Source organism: Bos indicus, chromosome 8 (genome assembly GCF_029378745.1).
Source record: "Bos indicus isolate NIAB-ARS_2022 breed Sahiwal x Tharparkar chromosome 8, NIAB-ARS_B.indTharparkar_mat_pri_1.0, whole genome shotgun sequence".
Classification (NCBI taxonomy): domain Eukaryota; kingdom Metazoa; phylum Chordata; class Mammalia; order Artiodactyla; family Bovidae; genus Bos; species Bos indicus.
Genome location: NC_091767.1, coordinates 18,918,222 through 18,939,910, shown reverse-complemented (window position 1 = coordinate 18,939,910; position 21,689 = coordinate 18,918,222). Strand labels below are relative to the sequence as shown.

The window sequence follows — 21,689 nt, the reverse complement described above, 5'->3', positions numbered from 1 at the left end:
GGAGACGTGGATTTGATCCCTGGTCTGGGAAGATCCCTTGAAGAAGCAAATGGCAACCCATTCCAACATTCTTGCCTGGAAAATCCCAGATAGAAGAGCCTAGTGGGCTATAGTCCATGGGGCACAAAGAGTCAGACATGACTTAGCAACTGAGTAACAACAGCAGATGTTTTTCAGAGACATCTTTGTTAAGGCTTGGCTCATCTACCCTGAGGTATAGGGGTTGATCTGAAGTTTTCAAAGTAGTTCTGTTGTGACACTTTATACTGTAATTACTGGCTTCTTTGTTTAGGGAACTTCTTTTAATATATTAATTCAGTAAGATATTGGTCCTGAAATCTTACTTTGTGGCAGGAACTCAACAAGACAAAAAAACACTTTTGTTTCAATAGGCATTAAAAAAATTTTTTTTTGAGCTGTGAGATTTAGCATTGGCATGTTGGAAGGGAGTAGATATGCACATGGTAGAGTATAGAATATTTCCATTGTTGTGTGTTTAGAATTTTTTATGTTAAATCTGTCAAATGGACTGGAACTGAAAGTGTGTTGTTTTTGCTGATGGGTGTTAGGGTGGTCAGTAATAATGAGGACACTATTTACTTAGCTTCTACTCTGTATCCCAAAAGCTCTATGTGCTAAGATTACCTTTTTACAGATGAGGGACATAAAACTTAAGGTAATTGATATTTGCTCAAGCTCCTGAAGTTACAGAGTGAATGATCTCAAATCACAAGCATGATCTGCCTTAGTCCATAGCTTATTATTTTAGCCTGTGTTAGAACTAGGAATGGCAGACTAATGTGAGAGTGCTGAGGAAGAAAACTATTTACATTGTCACTGGAAATAAGATAAAAATTGTGAAAGAAAAATTGTCATCATCCCTTCTCCAAACTGCATCCCTCACTAATGTAAATGAGATGTATGAGAATGTTCCAAAGTGATAGCAGTCGAGATTTTTTAGTAATTCATTATTTCAGTGATTCATCAGATAGTCTATTTCCTCACCTTTTTTTTGTGTTTAAAGAAATGAGCTACATTTTCCTCACATTAATGTCTATGTAAATTTCTTCTTTGCCTTTTTGGCTGGTTTTGTGTATATATTTACAGGCCAGTTTTTAACTATTTGAGAGAAACAGATTTCTGGCATTTTAATGTTCTCTAAACCTTAAACTCTTTCAATTAAGGAGTTAAAAAAAATAGTATATCAAAGTTTCATTTTCTCTTCATCCTAGCCTACAGTTATTATAGTCATATTTTAATTTTAGCCACTCTGATGAGTGAGTAGCAGTATCTCATTATGGTTTTAATGTGCATTTCCCTGATAAATAATAATGTTAATTATCTTTTCATGTGTTCATTTGCCATGAGTATATGTTTTTAGTTGTCTGTTCAAACTGTTCAATTTTAAGTCAATTTATTTCCTTCTCTTAATTAAGTTTTAAGAATCATTTGTTCTTAATCATATTTCTCCAGGTGGCTCAGACAGTAAAGAATCCACCCGCAAGGCCAGAGACCCAGGTTCGATCCCTTGGCTGGGAAGATCCTCTGGAGAAGGGAATAGAAACCCACTCCAGTATTCTTGCCCAGGAGCCAGGTGGCTACAGACCATTAAGTCACAGAGAGTTGGACACAACTGAGTGACTAACACACACACACACACACACACACACTTTCTTTCTGCATTTTTAAAATGTTGCTCCACTGTTTTCTAGCATTTGTAGTTTCAGAAGAGAAGCCCATTGTAATTTAAAATAAATGTTGCCCTGTATGTCATGTGCTTCTTAAGATTTATTCTTCATTGACTTCTTAAGATTTATTCTTCACTTTCATTTTAACCAGTTTTCCTATGATATACCTGTACATTGTTCTCTGAATTTATCAGAGCATGGGGTTCTCCATGATTCCTGAAACTTAAATTTATACAGTTTCATTAAATATGAGAAGTTTGGGGCCATTCGTTTTTTAAGCAGTTTTTTCTACTTATCCTAACTTTGCTCTCCTCAACAAACTCTTGTGACCTGCATGTCAGACATTTGATGCTATCCTATAGGCCCCTGAGGCTTTCTTCATTTTGTGAAAATTTTTGCATTTCTGTCCAGTTGGATAATTTATATCAGTCTGTCTTAAAGTTCACTGACTCCTTTGTCATCTATATTTTGCTACTAAGCCAGTGAGTGAATCTTTTACTTAATATATTACATTAAATATTCTTGTTAGTATCTATTTTTTAATTATAAAATTTTATTTTGGTTCTTATGTTTTTTATTATTCTATTCTGATTTTATATTTTCATTTCCTGTATCTTTCTTTACTTCACTGAGCTGAGTTCTAATAGCTACTTTTTAGTCATTGTCTGATAAAATCATCATGGGGTTACCATGTATTAAGTTTCTTTTCTCTTGAAAATGGGTCACATTTTCTTTACTATTCTTAAGTTTGGTGATTTTTGCTCTGTCCTGCACAATGTGAATATTAATGTTGTATACACTCATGATTCAACTACTGCATTCTTCTTACATGTGTTGATTTTTGTCTGGTTTTGATTCAATTCAGACTTAGCCTTGGCCAAGCCTGTAGTGGAAGGTATCCTCAGGGAGGTGTCCTCAGTTTAGTTCTTTAAGGCTTCACTGTAAACTGCTTTCAGTTTTAGCTTGTGCTGGCATGCTTCAGGATTTAACCTAAAATTTGGCCTTAATTTATATAAAAGTTAGGTTCCTCTTCTGATGCCTGTCTTTTCTGGAGTTCCTCATACATATTTTAGTGTCTCTGGTTGCTGTGAAATTCCTTGATCTGGTTTTAGAAAGACAGTGGGGTGTAATTGCTATGGGAGATTTAGTCTCCCTGAGCCACCACCGCTTAAACTGCTATCACCTTCAGGTGTAACCTCAAAAGATGGAGAAGACAATACTGCAGATTTCTTCCAACCAATTCTGATTTTTAAAGATTTTTTTTTTATTATGTTTAGTTTTATTTTGTCCATACTTTGTAACTATTGCTTATAGAGGCAGAGGTGTACTACAAGCTAATTCTCTAATCTTTCTTTTTTTTTTTTCTTTTTCTTTTTGCCATATGTTTTAAAGTTCTTGTTCATCATTTTCTTTTCAACTTTTATGAATCTCTGTATTGTAGAGACATCTAAGTGTATGATTTGCTCTAATTCCCTTAACATACTTAATAGAGTGTTGGATTCCCTGGTAGCTCAATTGGTAAAGAATCTGCAGTGCAGATTCAATGGGTTCGATCAGTGGGTTGAGAGGATCCCCCAGAGAAGGAAATGGCAAACTACTCCAGTATCTTTGCCTGGAAAATCCCATGGATAGAGGAGCCTGATGGGCTGCAGCCCATGGGGTTGCAAAGAGTCAGGCATGACTAACCAACTAAACACACACACAGCTTCCCTGGTGGCTCAGACCATAAAGAATCTGCATGTAATATGGGAAACCCAGGTTTGATCCGTGGGTCAAGAAGTTGCCCTGGAGAAGGGAATGGCCGCCCACTCCAGTATTCTTGCTTGGAGAATTCCATAAACAGAGCAGTCTGGCAGGCTACGGTCCATGGGGTTGCAAAGAGTCAGGCACAACTAAGCGACTAACACTTTCACTTAATGGAGTAGAGTAATGTCTAAAATTTGGAATATTTAGAAATGGATAAATGTTTAATTTACAAAAAGCACTTGAACAATTAAACACAAACAAGGCCTTCAAAATTGAGGCAAATACATACATGTATAATCTAAAGAAGATAATCCACTTCATGTCAAACATGAGGAGACAAAATAAATAAACCTCACTCAGAATACAATGATAGTATTATGTTTTCTGTAGAGCATTCACTCCAGTGCTCTTGCCCGGAAAGTCCCATGGGTGGAGGAACCTGTTAGGCTGCAGTCCATGGGGTCGCTAAGAGTCGGACATGACTGAGCAACTTCGCTTTCACTTTTCCTTTTCATGCATTAGAGAAGGAAATGACAGTCCACTCCAGTGTTCTTGCCTGGAGAATCCCAGGGACAGGGGAGCCTGGTGGGCTGCCGTCTATGGGGTCGCACAGAGTTGGACACAACTGAAGCGACTTAGCAGCAGCAGCAGAAGCAGCACCAATTGACATTCCCACCAATAGTATAGGAATGTTCCCTTTTCTCCACACCTTCTACAGCATTTATTATTTGTAGACATTTTGATGATAGCCATTCTGACTAGTGTGAGGTGATACCTCATTATAGTTTTGATTTGTAATACTCTAATAATTAGCAGTATTAGGCAATGGCACCCCACTCCAGTACTTTTGCCTAGGAAATCCCATGGATGGAGGAGCCCAGTAGGCTGCAGTCCACGGGGTCGCTAGAGTTGGACATGACTGAGCGACTTCACTTTCACTTTCATGCATTGGAGAAGGAGATGGCAGCCCACTCCAGTGTTCTTGCCTGGAGAATCCCAGGGATGGGAAACGTGGTTGGCTGCCGTCTATGGGGTCGCACAGAGTTGGACACGCCTGAAGTGATGCAGCAGCAGCGGCAGCAATAATTAGCAGTATTGATCATTTTTTCATGTGTTTGGCCATCTGTATGTCTTTTTTTAGAGAAACCCCTCTTTTGAACTTGTGCCCATTATTTATTTGTTTTGGGTGTGCTGGGTCTTCATTGCTTTGTGCAGGCTCTCTCTAGTTGAGATGAACAGAAGCCACTCTTTATTGTAGTGCGTGGGCTGCTCAATGCAGTGCCTTCTCTTGTTGTGGAGCACAGGCTCTAGGTGTTCGAGCCTCAGTAGTTTGGCACACGGGTTCAGTAGTTGCAGCTTGTGGGCCCTAGGGTACATGGGCTTCAGTAGCTATGGCATGTGGGCTCTAGAGCAGGGGCTAAGTCATTGTGGCTCATGGTCTTAGTTGCTCAGTGGTGTGTGGAATCTTCCCAGACCAGGGATTGAACCCATGTCCCCTGAATTGGCAGGCAGATTCCTATCCACTGTGACACCAGGGAATCCAGACTTATGTCCATTTTTTGATTGAGTTGTTTATATTTTTTTAATATTGAGTTGTATGAATTGTTTGTATATTTTGGAAACTAGCTCCTTGTTGTCCCCATAGTTTGCAAATATTTTCTTCCTTTCTGTAGGTTGTCTTTTCATTTTATTGATATTTTCCTTTGCTATGCAAAACCTTGTAAGTTTGATTAGGTCCCATTTGTTTATTTTTATTTCTTTCATCCTGAGAGACAGATCTAGGAAAATATTGCTAAAATTTATGTCAAAAATATTTTTAATTAATTAATTTATTTTAATTGGAGGTTAATTACTTTACAATATTGTAGTGTTTTTGCCAAACATTGACATGAATCAGCCACAGGCACACATGTGTTCCCCATCCAGAAGCCCCCTACCACCTCTCTCCCTATCCTATCCCCCAGGGTCATCCCAGTGCACCAGCCCTGAGCACCCTGTCTCATGTATTGAACCTGAACTGGCAATCCGCTTCACAAATGATAATATACATGTTTCAATGCTAACCTCTCAAATCATCCTACCCTCGCCTTCTCCCACAGAGTCCAAATGACTGTTCTATACATCTGTGTCTCTCTTGCTGTCTCGTATATAGGTTCATCGTTACCATCTTTCTAAATTCCATATATATGCATTAGTATATTGTATTGGTGTTTTTCTTTCTGACTTACTTCACTCTGTATAATAGGCTCCAGTTTCATCCACCTCTTTAGAACTGATTCAAATGCATTCTTTTAATAGCTGAGTAATATTCCATTGTGTATATCTACCACAGCTTTCTTATCCATTCATCTGCTGATGGACATCTAGGTTGCTTCCATGTCCTGACTATTGTAAACAGTGCTGCAATGAACATTGGGGTACATGTGCCTCTTTCAATTCTGGTTTTCTCAGTGTGTATGCCCAACAGTGGGATTGCTGGGTCGTATGGCAGTTCTATTTCCAGTTTTTTAAAGAATCTCCACACTGTTCTCTAGAGTGGCTATACTAGTTTGCATTCCTACCAACAGTGTAAGAGGGCTTCTTTTTCTCCACACCCTCTCCAGCATTTAGTGTTTGTAAACTTTTGATAGCAGCCATTCTGACTGGCATGAGATGGTACCTCATTGTGGTTTTGATTTGCATTTCTTTGATAATGAGTGATACTGAGAATCTTTTCATGTGTTTCTTAGCCATCTGTATGCCTTCTTTGCAGAAATGTCTGTTTTGTTCTTTGGCCCATTTTTTGATTGAGTCATTTATTTTTCTGGAATTGACCTGCAGGAGCTGCTTGTATATTTTTGAGGTTAATTCGTTGTCAGTTGCTTCGTTTGCTATTATTTTTTCCAATTCTGAAGGCTGTCTTTTCACTTTGCTTAGAGTTTCCTTCATTGTGTAAAAGCTTTGAAGTTTAACTAGGTCCCATTTGTTTATTTTTGTTTTTATTTCCATTACTCTGGGAGGTGGGTCATAGAGGATCCTGCTGTGATTTATGTCAGAGTGTTTTGCCTATGTTTTCCTCTAGAAGTTTTATAGTTTCTGGTCTTATGTTTAGATCTTTAATCCATTTTGAGTGTATTTTTGTGTATGGTGTTAGAAAGTGTTCTAGTTTCATTCTTTTACAAGTGGTTGACCAGTTTTCCCAGCACCACTTGTTAAAGAGATTGTCTTTTCTCCACTGTATATTCTTGCCTTCTTTGTCAAAGATAAGGTGTCCATAGGTGCATGGATTTATCTCTGGGCTTTCTATTCTGTTCCATTGAGCTATATTTCTGTCTTTGTGCCAGTACCATACTGTCTTGATGACTGTAAGCTTTGTAGTATAGTCTGAAGTCAGACAGGTTGAGTCTTCCAGCTCCATTCTTCTTTCTCAAGATTGCTTTGGCTATTCGAGGTTTTTTGTGTTTCCATACAAATTGTGAAATTATTTGCTCTAGTTCTGTGGAAAATGCCATTGGTAGCTTGATAGAGAGTGCACTGAATCTATAGATTGCTTTGAGTAGTGTACTCATTTTCACTATAGTGATTCTTCTGATCCATGAACATGGTATATTTCTCCATCTGTTTGTGTCACCTTTGATTTCTTTCATCAGTGTTTTATAGTTTTCTATATACAGATCTTTTGTTTCTTTAGGTAGATTTATTCCTAAGTATTTTATTCTTTTTGTTGCAATGGTGAATGGAATTGTTTCCTTAATTTCTCTGTTTTCTCATTGTTAGTGTATAGGAATGCAAGGGATTTCTCTGTGTTAATTTTATATCCTATACCTTTACTGTATTCATTGGTTAGCTCTAGTAATTTTCTGGTGGAGTCTTTAGGTTCTCTATGTAGAGGATCATGTCATCTGCAAACAGAATTTTATTTCTTCTTTTCCAGTCTGGATTCCTTTTATTTCTTTTTTTCTTTGATTGGTGTTGCTAAAACTTCCAAAACTATGTTGAATAGTAGTGGTGAGAGTGGGCACCCTTTCTTTTCCTGACTTTAGGTGAAATGCTTTCTATTTTTCACCATTGAGGATAATGTTTGCTGTCGGTTTATCATATATGGCTTTTATTATGTTGAGTTATGTCCCTTCTATTCCTGCTTTCTGCAGGGTTTTTATCATAAATGGATGTTGAATTTTGTCAAAAGCTTTCTCTGCATCTATTAAGATAATCATATGGTTTTTATCTTTCAGTTTGTTAATGTGGTGTATCACATTGATTGATTTGTGGATATTAAAGAATCCTTGCATCCCTGGGATAAAGCCCAGTTGGTCATGATGTATGATCTTTTTAATATGTCATTGGATTCTGTTTGCTAGAATTTTGTTAAGGATTTTTGTTTCTATGTTCATCAGTGATAGTCTCCTGTAGTTTTCTTTTTTTGTGGCATCTTTGTCTGATTTTGGTATTAGGGTGATGGTGGCCTCATAGAATGAGTGTGGAAGTTTACCTTTTCTGGAAGAGTTTGAGTAGGATAGGTGTTAGTGCGTCTTTAAATTTTTTATAGAATTCAGCTGTGAACCTGTCTGGTCCTGGGCTTTTTTTTGGCTGGAAGATTTCTGATTACAGTTTTGATTTCCATGCTTGTGAAGGGTCTGTTAATATTTTCTATTTCTTCCTTGCTCAGTTTTGGCAAGTTATACTTTTCTAAGAATTTTTCCATTTCTTCCAAGTTGTCCATTTTATTGGCATGTAGTTGCTGATAGTAGTCTCTTATGATCCTTTGTATTTCTGTGTTGTCTGTTGTGATTTCTCCATTTTCATTTCTAATTTTGTTGATTTGATTTTTTTCTCTTTTTTTCTTGTTAAATCTGGCTAATAGTTTGTCTACTTTATTTATCTTCTCAGAGAACCAGCTTTTAGCTTTGTTGATTTTTGCTATGTCTCCTTTGTTTCTTTTTCATTTATTTCTGCCCTAATTTTTATGATTTCTTTCCTTCTACTAACCCTGGGGTTCTTCATTTCTTCCTTTTCTAGTTGTTTTAGGCATAGAATTCGGTTATGTTTTGCTATGAACCTTCCCCTTAGCACTGCTTTTACTGAGTCCCATAGGTTTTGGGTTGTTTCATTTTCATTCATTTCTATGCATATTTAGATTTCTTTTTTTATTTCTTCTGTGATTTGTTGGTTATTCAGAAGCGTGTGGTTTAGCCTCCATATGTCTGTGTTTTTAATTGTTTTTTTTTTTCCTGTATTTGACATCTAATCTTACCATATTGTGGTCAGAAAAGATGCTTGGAATGATTTCAGTTTTTTTGAGTTTACCAAGGCTAGATTTATGGCCCAGGATGTGATCTGTCCTGGAGAGGGTTCCATGTGCACTTGAGAAAACAGGTGGAATTCATTGTTTTGGGGTGAAATGTCCTACAAATATCAATTACGTCTAACTGGTCCATTGTATCATTTAAAGTTTGTGTTTCCTTGCTAATTTTCTGTTTAGTTGATCTATCCATAGGTGTGAGTGGGGTATTAAAGTCTCCGACTATTATTGTGTTACTGTTAATTTCCCCTTTCATACTTGTTAGCATTTGCCTTACATACTGTGGTGCTCCTATGTTGGGTGCATATATATTTATAATTGTTTTATCTTCTTCTTGGATTGACTCTTTGATCATTATATAGTGCCCTTCTTTGTCTCTTTTCACGGCTTTTATTTCAAAGTCTATTTTATCTGATATGAGTATTGCTACTCCTGCTTTCTTTTGGTCTCCATTTGCGTGAAATATCTTTTTCCAGCCCTTCACTTTAAGTTTGTATGTGTCCCTTGTTTCGAGGTGGGTCTCTTGTAGACAGCATATATAGGGGTCTTGTTTTTGTATTCATTCAGCCAGTCTTTGTCTTTTGGTTGGGGCATTCAACCCATTTACATTTAAGGTAAGTATTGATAAGTATGATCACATTGCCATTTACTTTGTTGTTTGGGTTCGAGTTTATAAACCTTTTCTGTGTTTCCTGTCTAGAGAAGATCCTTTAGCATTTGTTGAAGAGCTGGCTTGGTGGTGCTGAGTCCTCTCAGCTTTTGCTTGTCCATAAAGCTTTTGATTTCTCCTTCATATTTGAATGAGATCCTTGCTCGGTGCAGTAATCTGGGTTGTCAGTTTTTCTCTTTCATCACTTTAAGTATGTCCTGCCATTCCTTTCTGGTCTGAAGAGTTTCTATTGAAAGATCAGCTGTTATCCTTATGGGAATCCCCTTGTGTGTTATTCGTTGATTTTCCCTTGCTGCTTTTAATATTTTTCCTTTGTGTTTGATCTTCATTAATTTGATTAATATGTGTCTTGGGGTGTTTCGCCTTGGTTTATCCTGTTTGGGACTCTCTGGGTTTCTTGGACTTGGGTGGCTATTTCCTTCCCCATTTTGGGAAGTTTTCAACTATTATCTCCTCAGGTATTTTCTCATGGCCTTTCTTTTTGTCGTCTTCTTCTGGGATTTCTATGATTCGAATATTGGGGCATTTGACATTGTCCCAGAGGTCTCTGAGGTTGTCCCCATTTCTTTTAATTCTTTTTTCTTTTTTCCTCTCTGCTTCATTTATTTCCACCATTCTATCTTCCACCTCACTTATCCTATCTTCTCCCTCAGTTATTCTACTGTTGGTTCCCTCCAGAATGTTTTTGATCTCAGTTATTTCATTATTCATTATTGATTGACTCTTTCTTATTTCTTCTAGGTCATTGTTAAACATTTCTTGCACTGTCTGAATCCTTGTCTCCAGACTATCTGTAACTCCATTTTGTTTTCAAGATTTTGGATCATTATTCTGAATTCTTTTTCAGGTAGAGTCCCTATCTCCTCCTCTTTTGTTTGGTCTGGTGGGCATTTATCATGTTCCTTTACCTGCTGAATGTTTCTCTACCTTTTCATCTTGTTTAGATTGCTGTGTTTGGGGTGGCCTTTCTGTATACTGGAAGTTTGTGATTCCTCTTTATTGTTGAGGTTCCTCCCTGTGGGTGGGGTTGGACAAGTGGCTTTTCAAGGTTTCCTGATTAGGGAAGCTTGCGTCAGTGTTCTGGTGGGTGGAACTGGATCTCTTCTCTCTGGAGGGCAATGAAGTGTCCAGTAGTGAGTTTTGAGGTGTCTATGGGTTGGGTGTTACTTTGGGCAGCCTGTATATTAGTGCTCAGGGCTATGTTTCTGTGTTGCTGAAGAATTAGCATGGTATGTCTTGCTCTGGAACTTGTTGGCTTTTGGATGGAGCTTGGTTTCATTGTATATATGGAGGTTTTTGGATCAGCTCTTGTTGCTTAATGTTCCCTGGAGTCAGGAGTTTTCTGGTGTTCTCAAGTTTTGGATTTAAGCCTCCTGCCTCTGGTTTTCAGTCTTATTCTTACAGTAGCCTCAAGACTTCTCCATCCATACCACACCGATGATAAAACATCTAGGTTAATGGAGAAAAGATTCTCCACAGTGAGGGACACCCAGAGAGGTTCACAGAGTTTCATGGAGAAGAGAAGAGGGAGGAAGGAGATAGAGGTGACCAGGAGGAGAAGAGAGGGAATCAAAAGGGGAGAGAGCAATCTAGCCAGTAATCAGTTCCCTATGTGCTCTCCGCAGCCTGGAACACCAAGAGAGGTTCACAGAGTTACACAGAGAAGAGAAGAGGGAGGAAGGAGATAGAGGTGACCAGGAGGAGAAGAGGGGGAGTCAAAAGGAGAGAGACAGATCTAACCAGTAATCAGTTCCCTAAATGTTCTCCACAGCCTGGAATACCCAAAGAGATTCAAAGAGTTGGGTAGATAAGAGAAGGGGGAGGGAGGAGATAGAGGTTACCTGGGGGAGAAAAAGGAGAGTCAAAGTGGGGAGAGGCCAATAAAGCCAGTAATCACACTCCTAAGTAAAACTGGGTGCTGAAGAGTGGATTCTTAAAGGTACCAAATTGGTAACAAATACCAAAAAAACAAAGATTAAAAATCTAGAGTATAGGTTAGACTCTCAAAAATACCATATTAAAAAAACAAAGCAAAACCACAAAAATTATAAAAAATATATATGAAATGTGCTGTAAAAATCGGGTCTTTTTTTTGCAAGGTAATAGTAGGTTATAAAAATGAAAATTAAAGGACTTAAAATTTTTTTTAAAAAGCTAAGTTTTAAAAATGGTAATAGTAAAATATATCTAGGAATTTCTCTTGAGCTGTTGTGGGCAGTGTGGGGTCAGTTCAGTTTCAGATAGTTCCTGTTCCAGCTTATACTTCTTTTTGGGGTCTATAGGCCCCTTCCAATGTAGTTGGTGCTAACTACAGGGTTTTAATCTGTTGCACCTGTCACTCCAAAAGTGGTTCCTTCTGTTTATTTTGGCTTCTTCTGTTTGCAAGTCTCTTCAGTGTCTAATTTCCACCCTGACACAAGGAGGTGGAGGTGGTCACTTATTTAGGCTCACTTGTTCAGTTGTGCTGTGGAGAGGGAGGAACACTGCAAACAAATATCACTGGCCTGTGTGGGGAGTGCTCACAGTATCTGGGCCACATCGGGTTTGCCCCCGCTCACGGCGTGTGTGCTTTCCTGGTCTACACTGCTCAGACTCCAAGTTGCTCTGCAGGGGAACTGTCTAAAACAGGCTCTGAGTTGTGTACATTTCCCAGGTCTAAGCCACTCAGGTTCAGGTTCTCAGGTACTCCACAAAGGCACAGATTCGGTTGGGCCTGAGTTTTGTACCCTTCCCAGGTCCAGGCAGTTCAGGCAACCAGGTGCTCAGCGAGTACACTCTCCCCAGGTGGGGCGGTACGTCTTATTGCCTCCCCTGTCCCAGCTGCTTGGATTCCTGGCTGCACAGCGGGAGTGCTGTCTCAGGTGTGCCGTGTGTCTCCTCTGGGGAGCTGATCTCTGGCTGCGACCCTCCTGGTAGATGTCAACCTTCCAGGATCCCAGGAAGACTTGGTTAGCAACTGGGGGCCTGCTCACAGTTTGGTGGAAGATGCCATCTCTGGGGCCAAGATTGCCCCTTGCCTTCCTGCTCTAGCTGTAGCCCGCCTGCCTCCCTGCCTCTGGTGGGGAGGCAGGGAGGCAGGCCTCCTCTCCTCTGGTATTCACTCAGTGGTTTGTTCTGTGTGTGGGCCCAGCAGTGCCTTAGGTTAGAGCTTTTTGCAGGAAAGTTCTCTCTCTCTCTCTCTTTTTTTTTTTTTTTGCCTCTCTGCCTATCCTGCAGTTTGGGTTGCTATCTCACATTAGTTTCCTCAGGTTGTCCTCAGGGCATTCAGGCCTGTTCCTTACCCTAAGCAATACAGCCTGTGCCTCCCTGTTCAACCCCCGCTGGCTGGTGGAGGACGTGAGTGTCTGGGCTACTTCTCCGCTGGGAGTTGCAGTTAGGCTTTTATTTATTTATTTATTATGGGTTTTATTTATTTGTTTTTTTCCTCCTGGTTATGTTGCCCTCTGAGATTCCAAAATTCCCCACAGACCCACCAGTCAGAGGGTTTCCTGGTGTTTGGAGACTTCTGTTTCATGACTCCCTCCACGGGACAGGTCTCCATCCTCAACTTTTTATCTCTCTTTTTATCTTTTATATCTTTTCCTACTTCCTTTCAAAAACAATGGGCTGCCTTTCTGGGTGCCTGGTGTCCTCTGCCAGCGTTCAGAAGTTGTTTTGTGGAATTTTCTCAGTGTTCAAATGATCTTTCAATGAATTTGTGGGGAGAAAGTGGTCTCCCCGTCCTATTCCTCCACCATCTTAGGACCACCCCCACGTAAAAAATATTTTGCCTGTGTTTTCTTCTAGAAGTATTATGGTCCTATGCTTTATTTTTAAACCATCCTGAATTTATTTTTGTATATGATGTGAGGAAGTGTTCTAATTTCATTGATTTACACCTGGCTATCCAACTTCCCCAACACTGGCTGCTGAAGAGACTGTCTTTTCTCCATTGTACATTCTCACCCACTTTGTTGAAGGTTAATTTACCATACGTGTGTGGATTTGTTTGAGTTCTCTATTTTGTTCCATTGATTAATGTCTGTTTTTGTGCCAATATCATGCTGTTTTGGTTACTGTAGCTTTATAGTATTGTCAAAAGTCTGGGAAGTTTATGCCTCTAACTTTGGGTTTTGTTTCCCCCCTCAGGATTGCTTTGGTAATTCTGAGTCTTTTGTGATCCCTTATAAATTTTAGGATTATTTTACTCAGTGGACATAGGTTTGGGTAGACTCCAGCAGTTGGTGATGGACAGGGTGGCCTGGTGTGCTGCAGTTCATGGGGTTGCAAAGTGTTGGACACTACTGAGCAACTGAACTGAACTAGTTCTATTATAAATATCATGGATAATTTAATAAGGATTGCACTAAATCTATAGAGCTTTGGATAGTATAGCCATCTTAGCAATATTAATACTTCCACTCCAAAAGCGTGAAGTATAATTCCATTTCTTTGAATTTTCTCCAGTTTCCTTTGTCATTGTTTTATATTTCTTAGTATATAGGTCTTTATCAGGGCACGATGACCTTATAAAATTACTCTGGGGGAATGTCCCTCTTTTTCATTCTTCTAAAAGTGTTTGAGAATGAAATTCTACCAATCATTTGTTTTGTAGAATTCCCCAGTGAAGCCATCATGTCCTGGATATTTGTTTGCAGTATGTACTTTGTTTTTAAATTACAGATTTTGTTTCATTTCCAGTGATCAGTCCATTCAAATTGTCTGTTTTTTATTGACTCAATTTATGCAGACTGTGTTTCTAGACACTTGTCCATTTCTTCTTGGCTGTGTAATTTGTTGGCATATAGTTCATAGTATTTTCTTATGATTTTTTTTTTTTTTTGTATTTCTGCAGTGTTATTGCTTATTTTGTTTATTTGGGTCTTCTCTTTTTTGTGTGTGAACCTAGGTAGAGGTTTGTTGATTTTGTTTATCCTTTCAAGTAACCAGCTCATAGATTCATTGATCTTTTATTGTTTTGTTTTTTTTTTAAATCTCTATGCTTTTATTTCCTCTCTGGTATTTATTATGTCTTCCCTTCCGCTAACTTTAAATTTTGAATGTTCTTCTTTTCTAATTATTTTAAATGGTAAGTTAGATTGTTTATTTGAGATTTTTCTTACATCTTGAGTGTGACTTGTATTACTATGAACTGCCCTCTTAGAACTGCTTTTTATGCATCCTATTGAAAATGTAAGGTTGTGTTTTCATTGTTATTTATCTTGAGATATTTTCTAATTTCCTCTCTGATTTCATTGTTGAAGTAATTTCTATCTTCTTAAATTTGCTGTGGCTTACTTTGTATGTTAGTATATAGTCTATCCTAGAGAATGTCTCATGTGTGCTTGGAAAAACTTGTATCTGTATTTTTTTAGGTGTAGTGTCCTACAGATATCAATTAAGTCCAACTGTTCTGTTGTGTCATTTAGGAGCTCTGTTGCCTTATTGATTTTTGTCTGGAAGATATTTCCATTGATGTCAGTGGGTGTTAAGGTCTGTTGTTCTTATTATATTCCTGTCAATTCCTTCCTTTATGTCTGTTAGTGTTTGTTTTATATATTTAGGTGTATCTATATTGGGTACATACATGTTAATGAGTGTAATATCCTCATCATGTATTTATCCCTTTATCATTATATAGTGTCCTCCTTTCTCTTTTATTATTTTAAAGTTTATTTTGTCTGATATTAGTGTTGCTACCCTGGCTTTCTTGTGTTTCGGTTTGTATGAAATACCTTTTTCCAATCCCTCACTTTAAATATTTATGCATCTTTCACCCTAAAGTGAATCTCTTGCAGGCAAAACTTTGTAGGTTCTTGTTTGTTTGTTTCCCAATCTAATCCACCCCTCTATATCTTTTAGTTGGAGCTTTTAGTCCATTGCCATTTAAAATAATTATTGATAAGTATGTATTTGTTGCCATTTAAAAATTTTTTCAGTTGATTTTAGAACTCTTCTTTGCTCTTCTCTTCTTTTTTATTTTTCCTTTTGTGGTTTGATAGTTTTCTTTTGTATTTTAGTTGAATTTCTCAATTTCTTTCTCTTTGATTATAGTGAATCTGTTGTGTGTTTTTAGTTTGTGGTTACCCTGGTTTTCAGTATTAACCCATAACTATATCTACTTGCTTTATATTGATAGTCATGTAAGTTGAAATTCATTCTAAATGATAAACATTTGGGGGTTCCCTTGCAGTCTAGCAGTTAAGATTCAGCACTGTCACTGCTGTGACCTGGTTTAGTCCCTGGTCAGGGAACTTCTTACAAGCCATGCAGCACAGCCAGAAAGCGGGGAGGGGGCAGGTAGCAAGCTAAATTTTATGCATTATTTTACTACCCTCCTCCATAGTTTGTGATTTTGATGTCCTATTTTATATCTTCATGCTTATCTTTTTGCTCTTCATTGTATCTAGCATCACTTTTAAAAGACTTTTGTTACATTTTAATCTGGGTGCTAGCTTATTTAAGTGATCTTCAATCATTTTATATATTTGCCTTTCCTCTTGTGTCATCCTCTTTCCTTTAGATTCTTCCTTTCTATTTAGAAATGATTTTTCAGTTTTTTTTTTTTTCAGAATAGGTTTAATATTGCTGTATTCTTTTAGCTTTTGCTTATCTGAGAAGTTTTTAGTTTCTCCTTCTATTCTAATGATAATCTTTATGGGTAGAGTACCCCAAGTTTCAGGTTATTCCCTTTCAGAACTTTGAATGAATGTAGAGCCTATTAAACAAAGTGAAGTAAGTCAGGAAGAGAAAAACAAATAACTTACATTAATGCATATGAAAAATGGTATTGATAAACCTATTTGCAAAGAGAAGGAAAGGAGATGCAGATGTAGATAATGGACTTGTGACTATATCATGACATGGCCTTTTGGTCTGTAAAGTTTCTGTAAAGAAATCAACTGATTGCCTCATGAAGGTTCCCTTGTAACTGATTTTTGTGTTTTCTTTCTTATTGCCTTTAAATCCTCTTTAATTTTTGCCATTTTAATTATGTTATATCTTAGAATGTGTCTATGTAGTTTCACCTCATTTAGGACCCTCTGTACTTTCTGTACCTGGATATCTTTTTCCTTCTTTAGTTGGGAAATTTTCAGCCATAATTTCTTTAAATATATTTTTGATCCCCTTTATCTGTCTTCTTCTGGAACCTCTATTACACATAAGGTGACAAACTTTACAGTATCCCATAGATCTTGTATGTTGCTTTTATTTTTCCTTCATTTGTCTTCTGTCTGCTATTCTGATTAGGTGATTTACATTATTCTGTCTTCCAGATTACTTATTCATTCCTTTGCATATTTAGTCTGCTGTTTATTGCCTTTAGCTCAGTTTTTATCCCCACAATTGAATTGTCTAATTTGATTGATTCCTGTTCATAGTTTCTTGCTCCTTGTTTTAGTGATCTGCATTTCTATCAGTATTCTTCTTTAATTCCTTTCAGTTCAGTTCAGTCACTTAGTCGTGTCTGACTCTTTGTGACCTGATAGACTGCAGCACGCCAGGCCTCCCTGTCCATCACCAGCTCCTAGAGTTTACTCAAACTCATGTCCATTGAGTCGGTGATGCCATCCAACCATCTCATCCTCTGTCGTCTCCTTCTCCTCCCTCCCTCAGTCTTTCCCAGCATCAGGGTCTTTTCCTTTAGCACTTTCATTACCAGCTTTTTGAACTAGGGATCTGCTAGACAGACAGGAGAGATCTGTTTAATTGTTTTTTCAAGGAATTTCTCTTATTCTTTGAATTGGGAATATTTCCTCTGCTTTCTCATTTTACTTAAATTTTTCTGACTCTGTGAATTAGGGGACACAGTTATCTACTGTGATTTTGAAGGACTGCTTTTATGTGGGAGACTTCCTGTGTAGATTGTCCAACATTTTTGGTGTGAGGGCTGTTTTTGATATGGATTCCTGCCACATCTTCCTCATTGTCCCTTTGATAGGGGGTGTATTTGGTATTGTGGTTCCACAATACCAAAAAGCCTGCACTAGGTGTTGGGTGAGGCCTTCTCTTTATTCTGTGGCTGTAAGCTCTGTTGAAGGGCAATGTCTGCCCCCTAGTTGTTTAAATAGAAGATCCTGGATCTCATTCTATGCTGCAGTGAATGTAGGCGGGACATGAGTGCTCCACTGAGAAAAGAGCAGCTGTGTATCATTCTCCAGGGACTGTCTCCTGGGGCCCTGCATTTCATGACACCACCGGACACCGGTGTGCACCCTGGTGCTGCCAGAAGAGCTGACCCTGGACCTGCCCCTCACTGAGGGAGCACTGATCACTGGCTCAGATGTTGGCTCTGCCCCTGAGATGTGCAAGCTAACCATAGAGCCCCAGACCACACTTCAGTTCCTTTAGGCTTCCTCTGCACAGCTAAACTGAGTCCTCTCCTTGGGTCCATCCACTAAAGCCTGAGTTTCAGTACCTAGGCACTGCATGTACTAGCAGGCATTTGTTTTGAGTCAAGACGTGTGATGACATGGCAGTTGTCAGTGCTGGTCTCTTTCTGCCCTGTTTGTTAGCAAGCCAGCACTGTGCACACTCTTCTTAAGCAGAGTCCAGTTCACTCCAGCTGTCTATTCTAGTGCACCTCCTAGCCAGTGGGTTCCTAGGGCAACCAAATCTTTCCTTTCTCTCACAGCTCCCTCTGAAGAGCATGAGTCCTGTCCTGATTTCTTTTTTTGTTTATTTGTTTTCTTTTTGTCCTACTAGGTTATATGGGGCTCTTTCTTGCAGCTTTGGTTTTATAAGAAATCTTCTGACAGCCTTCACTTGGTTTTTTGTGTGAATTATTCCACATGTAGATATATTTTTGATGTGTTTTTGGGGGGACATGAACACATTTTTGTACTCTGCCATCTTGATCTCCACTTTTTTTTTTAATTATTTCAAAAATTTTAGTTGTGTTATAAAAACAAATTTATTTTTTTTAGGTACCAGGCACTACCTAAGATTTCCACAAGCATCATTTATTTTAATCCTCAGCATAACTCTGAGTTAGGTGCATCTAATCTCTGCAATTATAGTTGAAGATACTGATTTACAGAGATGTTAAGTATCTTGCTTGAAATCACAACTAATAGACTGAAGCCACATATTCTTGCTCCAGTGTCAGTGTTTTTAACCACTGCTACATCATCTATAAAACAATTTGTTACAAATTAATACAGTTGCTAACACTAGTCTGTTCATCAAGACCAATGTTGACTGTGTCCCTTTGCCTTACAGCATATTTAGTGTTACCTTTCCTTTTTTTTTAATTATAGACCAGACTGGCCTGTTAGATGATAATATTTCTCCACTTTCTATGAAACTTCCCTTGCTTATTAGAACAATTTGCTCCAAGTAACCTTGAGTAGCTTCTTGGATGGGCTAGACTTGTTATTCTCTCCTGGGGCAGAACATTTAATGTCCACTGAATATCCATGTATTCTCCCACATTCCGCCACCTTCTTCTAATCAAGCAGGACCACTGGACTAGTTCTGACAAATAAATTTTGAGAGAAAGTGATACGTACCTCTTCTTGGCCATATAAACATCCCATGCAATTCTCTAGCTTTTCTGCCTTGCCCTGCTTTCCCTCACCTTTCTTTTCTTTTCCTTTCCTTTCTGATTAAATTTCTGATTTTTGGAAGAACAATGAGAAAACTGCTTGTTGTCAGTATGTAGTGTTAATAAGCTTTTGCAAACACATTTATTCGGTTATCTAATTGCTAAGTATATGATGATTTTGCATTTCATCACTTATAACCTGAAATAGATTTGAATTAACAATTTAGTGACTTGGTCAACCAAAATGATTGAGACTCTACTTGATACCAAGCACTCTTGGTTAGTACCAAACTTGTAAAACAGTGTGTGACTCATAGGACTTCATTATATATATATATATATATATATATATATATATATACACACGCACACACACATATATATATATACACATATCATATATATATATGTATACATATATATGATATAAAAATAATGTATTATGGACCACAAGAGGAACATAAAGTATAGTGTAAGGGTAGAGGAAAGAATTTGAAAAGGAGTGGATACAACTGAACCTCTGTGTTGTACACCTGAAGCTATCACAACACTGCTAGTCAACTATATTCCAATATAAAGTAATAAGTCAAATAATTTTTCAAAAAAGGACAATTGTCTATTCAAAACTGGCTCAATAAATGAATTAATATTTGAAATATATTTAATTTTCTAAAATCTTGATTTTAGTTTATCTTCTTTTTATTTGTCTCAATTATAAAAAGTGGGCTTTTTATGGATTTTTAAAAAATAAATGGTACATGTTTAAGGAGTTGTTTCACACTGCTATTTTTAAGAGATAGTGCTGGTGAACAAAAGTAGGTGAATAGAATTTTTAAAGTATATGCTATTATTTGGCACTTTTTAAACTTGCTTTCCTTCTCCATTTTTTTTTTTCCTCCAGTATAGACCATACTTTGGTTCCCCCTAAGAAGTGGACACTTACAAAGAAATTTTGACATACATGATCTGCTTTTAAGATTTAAGGTAAGAAAACATTTACTCTACTTTGTATTTTATATGTGAGGGAAATCAAAACAAGAGAAACTCAGTGAATTATCTCGGGCATCGCAAGTGATCCTCCTCTGCATCACTCTATTAAGAGAAAATACAACTATATTAGCTATAGATACAGGATGTAACTCAGGTGAAAGCAAGGCATGAGCTTGAACCATAAAGGGCTGTAGAATAAATAACAGAAGATAGTGTAAATCTAATCTAATCTAAATGAAATAGATGAGAACTATGTTTGCTTCATCTGACCGATTCAAAACTCACAAGCTGAGGGAAAAAAAAAAAAAAAAGGCAAATTTTTCTAGGTTTACATACTGTGAGTCTAACATGAACCTTTGTATCTTTTATGATGATAGTTCTGAAATCATATATTTACTTATTTTTCTCTCTCTGTTTGCCCTTCCTTCAAAACCATCCAGTTGAGTTGCTGATGTAAAAGTCTGGGTACATTTTAATGTAATAAAAAATGTAATACAAAGCCCACAAAGCCAGTAAATACCCTCTTTGTCTCTGATGCATGTCAGGAAATTGAAGTAAATAGATTTAAAACTCTAACATTACAGACTATGAGATTAGAAAGCCATTAGCAGTCATAAGCCCATTAGAACTCTGGGCACCCAAAGACTGTTACAGAGAAATTTCTTGACCAGATTAAAAAAAAAATGTATCGATATCATCCTTCTTTCATTATTCAATGAAAGGTTTTATTGGATGCCTTGTTAGTATTCTGTTCCTTTCTGTAATGGATGCTTTTAAACAGAAAAAGTTTCATGAATGTCCTCTTTAAAGAAAAAAAATAAAAGAAAAACAAAAGTGACCGCTTGTTTCTTTGACATCGTAAGTGAGATGATGTCATTTAACAGTCTGGGTAGAGGAAAAAGCTTGACTATCTTCAATTTCTGTCTGTTTTCTTAGTCTTTTCTCTTGCTGCCGTGTTATTTGTCCATATTCTTCACCAGAGACCTATGATAACTGGATCAATGAACATCTTCTCGAGTCTCCTAAACGTAGTACTGTGTACTCCAGAAGATGATAGGGAAGACAGCGTGTCCGTTCTTATTGCTTCCTCTCAGAGTTTTCATTCAAAAACTGGTTTCAAATTGAAATGAAATAACTGTAAGCCTACTGTTTAAGTACAGGATCAGAATGGTCAATGATGGGGAAAAGGAGATTAAGGATAAAAAAAAAAAAAACAACTGGTCAATAGGTGTGATCATCTAAAGCACTGATGGACTGAGATAATGAATAAACTGCAATGTTTTAAAACAGTAATTCATTCTATTTGTGAAAGTTACCATGTGACATACGTACTAGAATTTCAAATCTTTCTCTAAAAGAGGAGGAGTGCATGAATTTTACTATACTGAACTAAACAAAACCTTTACCAATGAGTGCTTGCATTGAATAGTGTACTATTTGCCACTCCCATCCCTACAGTCCTGGAAAAAAAAAAAAAAAGATATGACTGGACAACAGTTAACACTGAAGGGAAATCATGCCATAAGATGACTGATGATAATTATTGCACTTGGCACAGTTCTCTTTATTGATACTTCACTTGCATCACTGCAGTTTCCAGTTCTTTCCATCATTTTATTTTATTAATTTTTCAGTTTGCTCCATCTACAGTTATTTCTGCGTCATTTGAAATCTCCATCATTTTCACTCTGGATTACAAGCATTGCCATATGAAATACAAAGGCTAGGGAATATTAACAATTACAAAAGCAACCTTGCAATTCCACAAGAAGCTTTACTTTTATTACA

General features: G+C 37.5%; 1 long non-coding RNA gene across 1 annotated transcript in view; it reads left to right on the top strand.

The window, feature by feature from the left end:
- The window catches only part of LOC139184507 (uncharacterized), a 250,801-nt gene that overhangs the window by 69,806 nt on the left and 159,306 nt on the right, over positions 1-21,689 (top strand). Inside the window, exon 2 of the long non-coding RNA XR_011568009.1 lies at positions 19,813-19,895. This is a non-coding gene — a long non-coding RNA (uncharacterized lncRNA). The remainder of the gene's footprint in view (positions 1-19,812; positions 19,896-21,689) is intronic.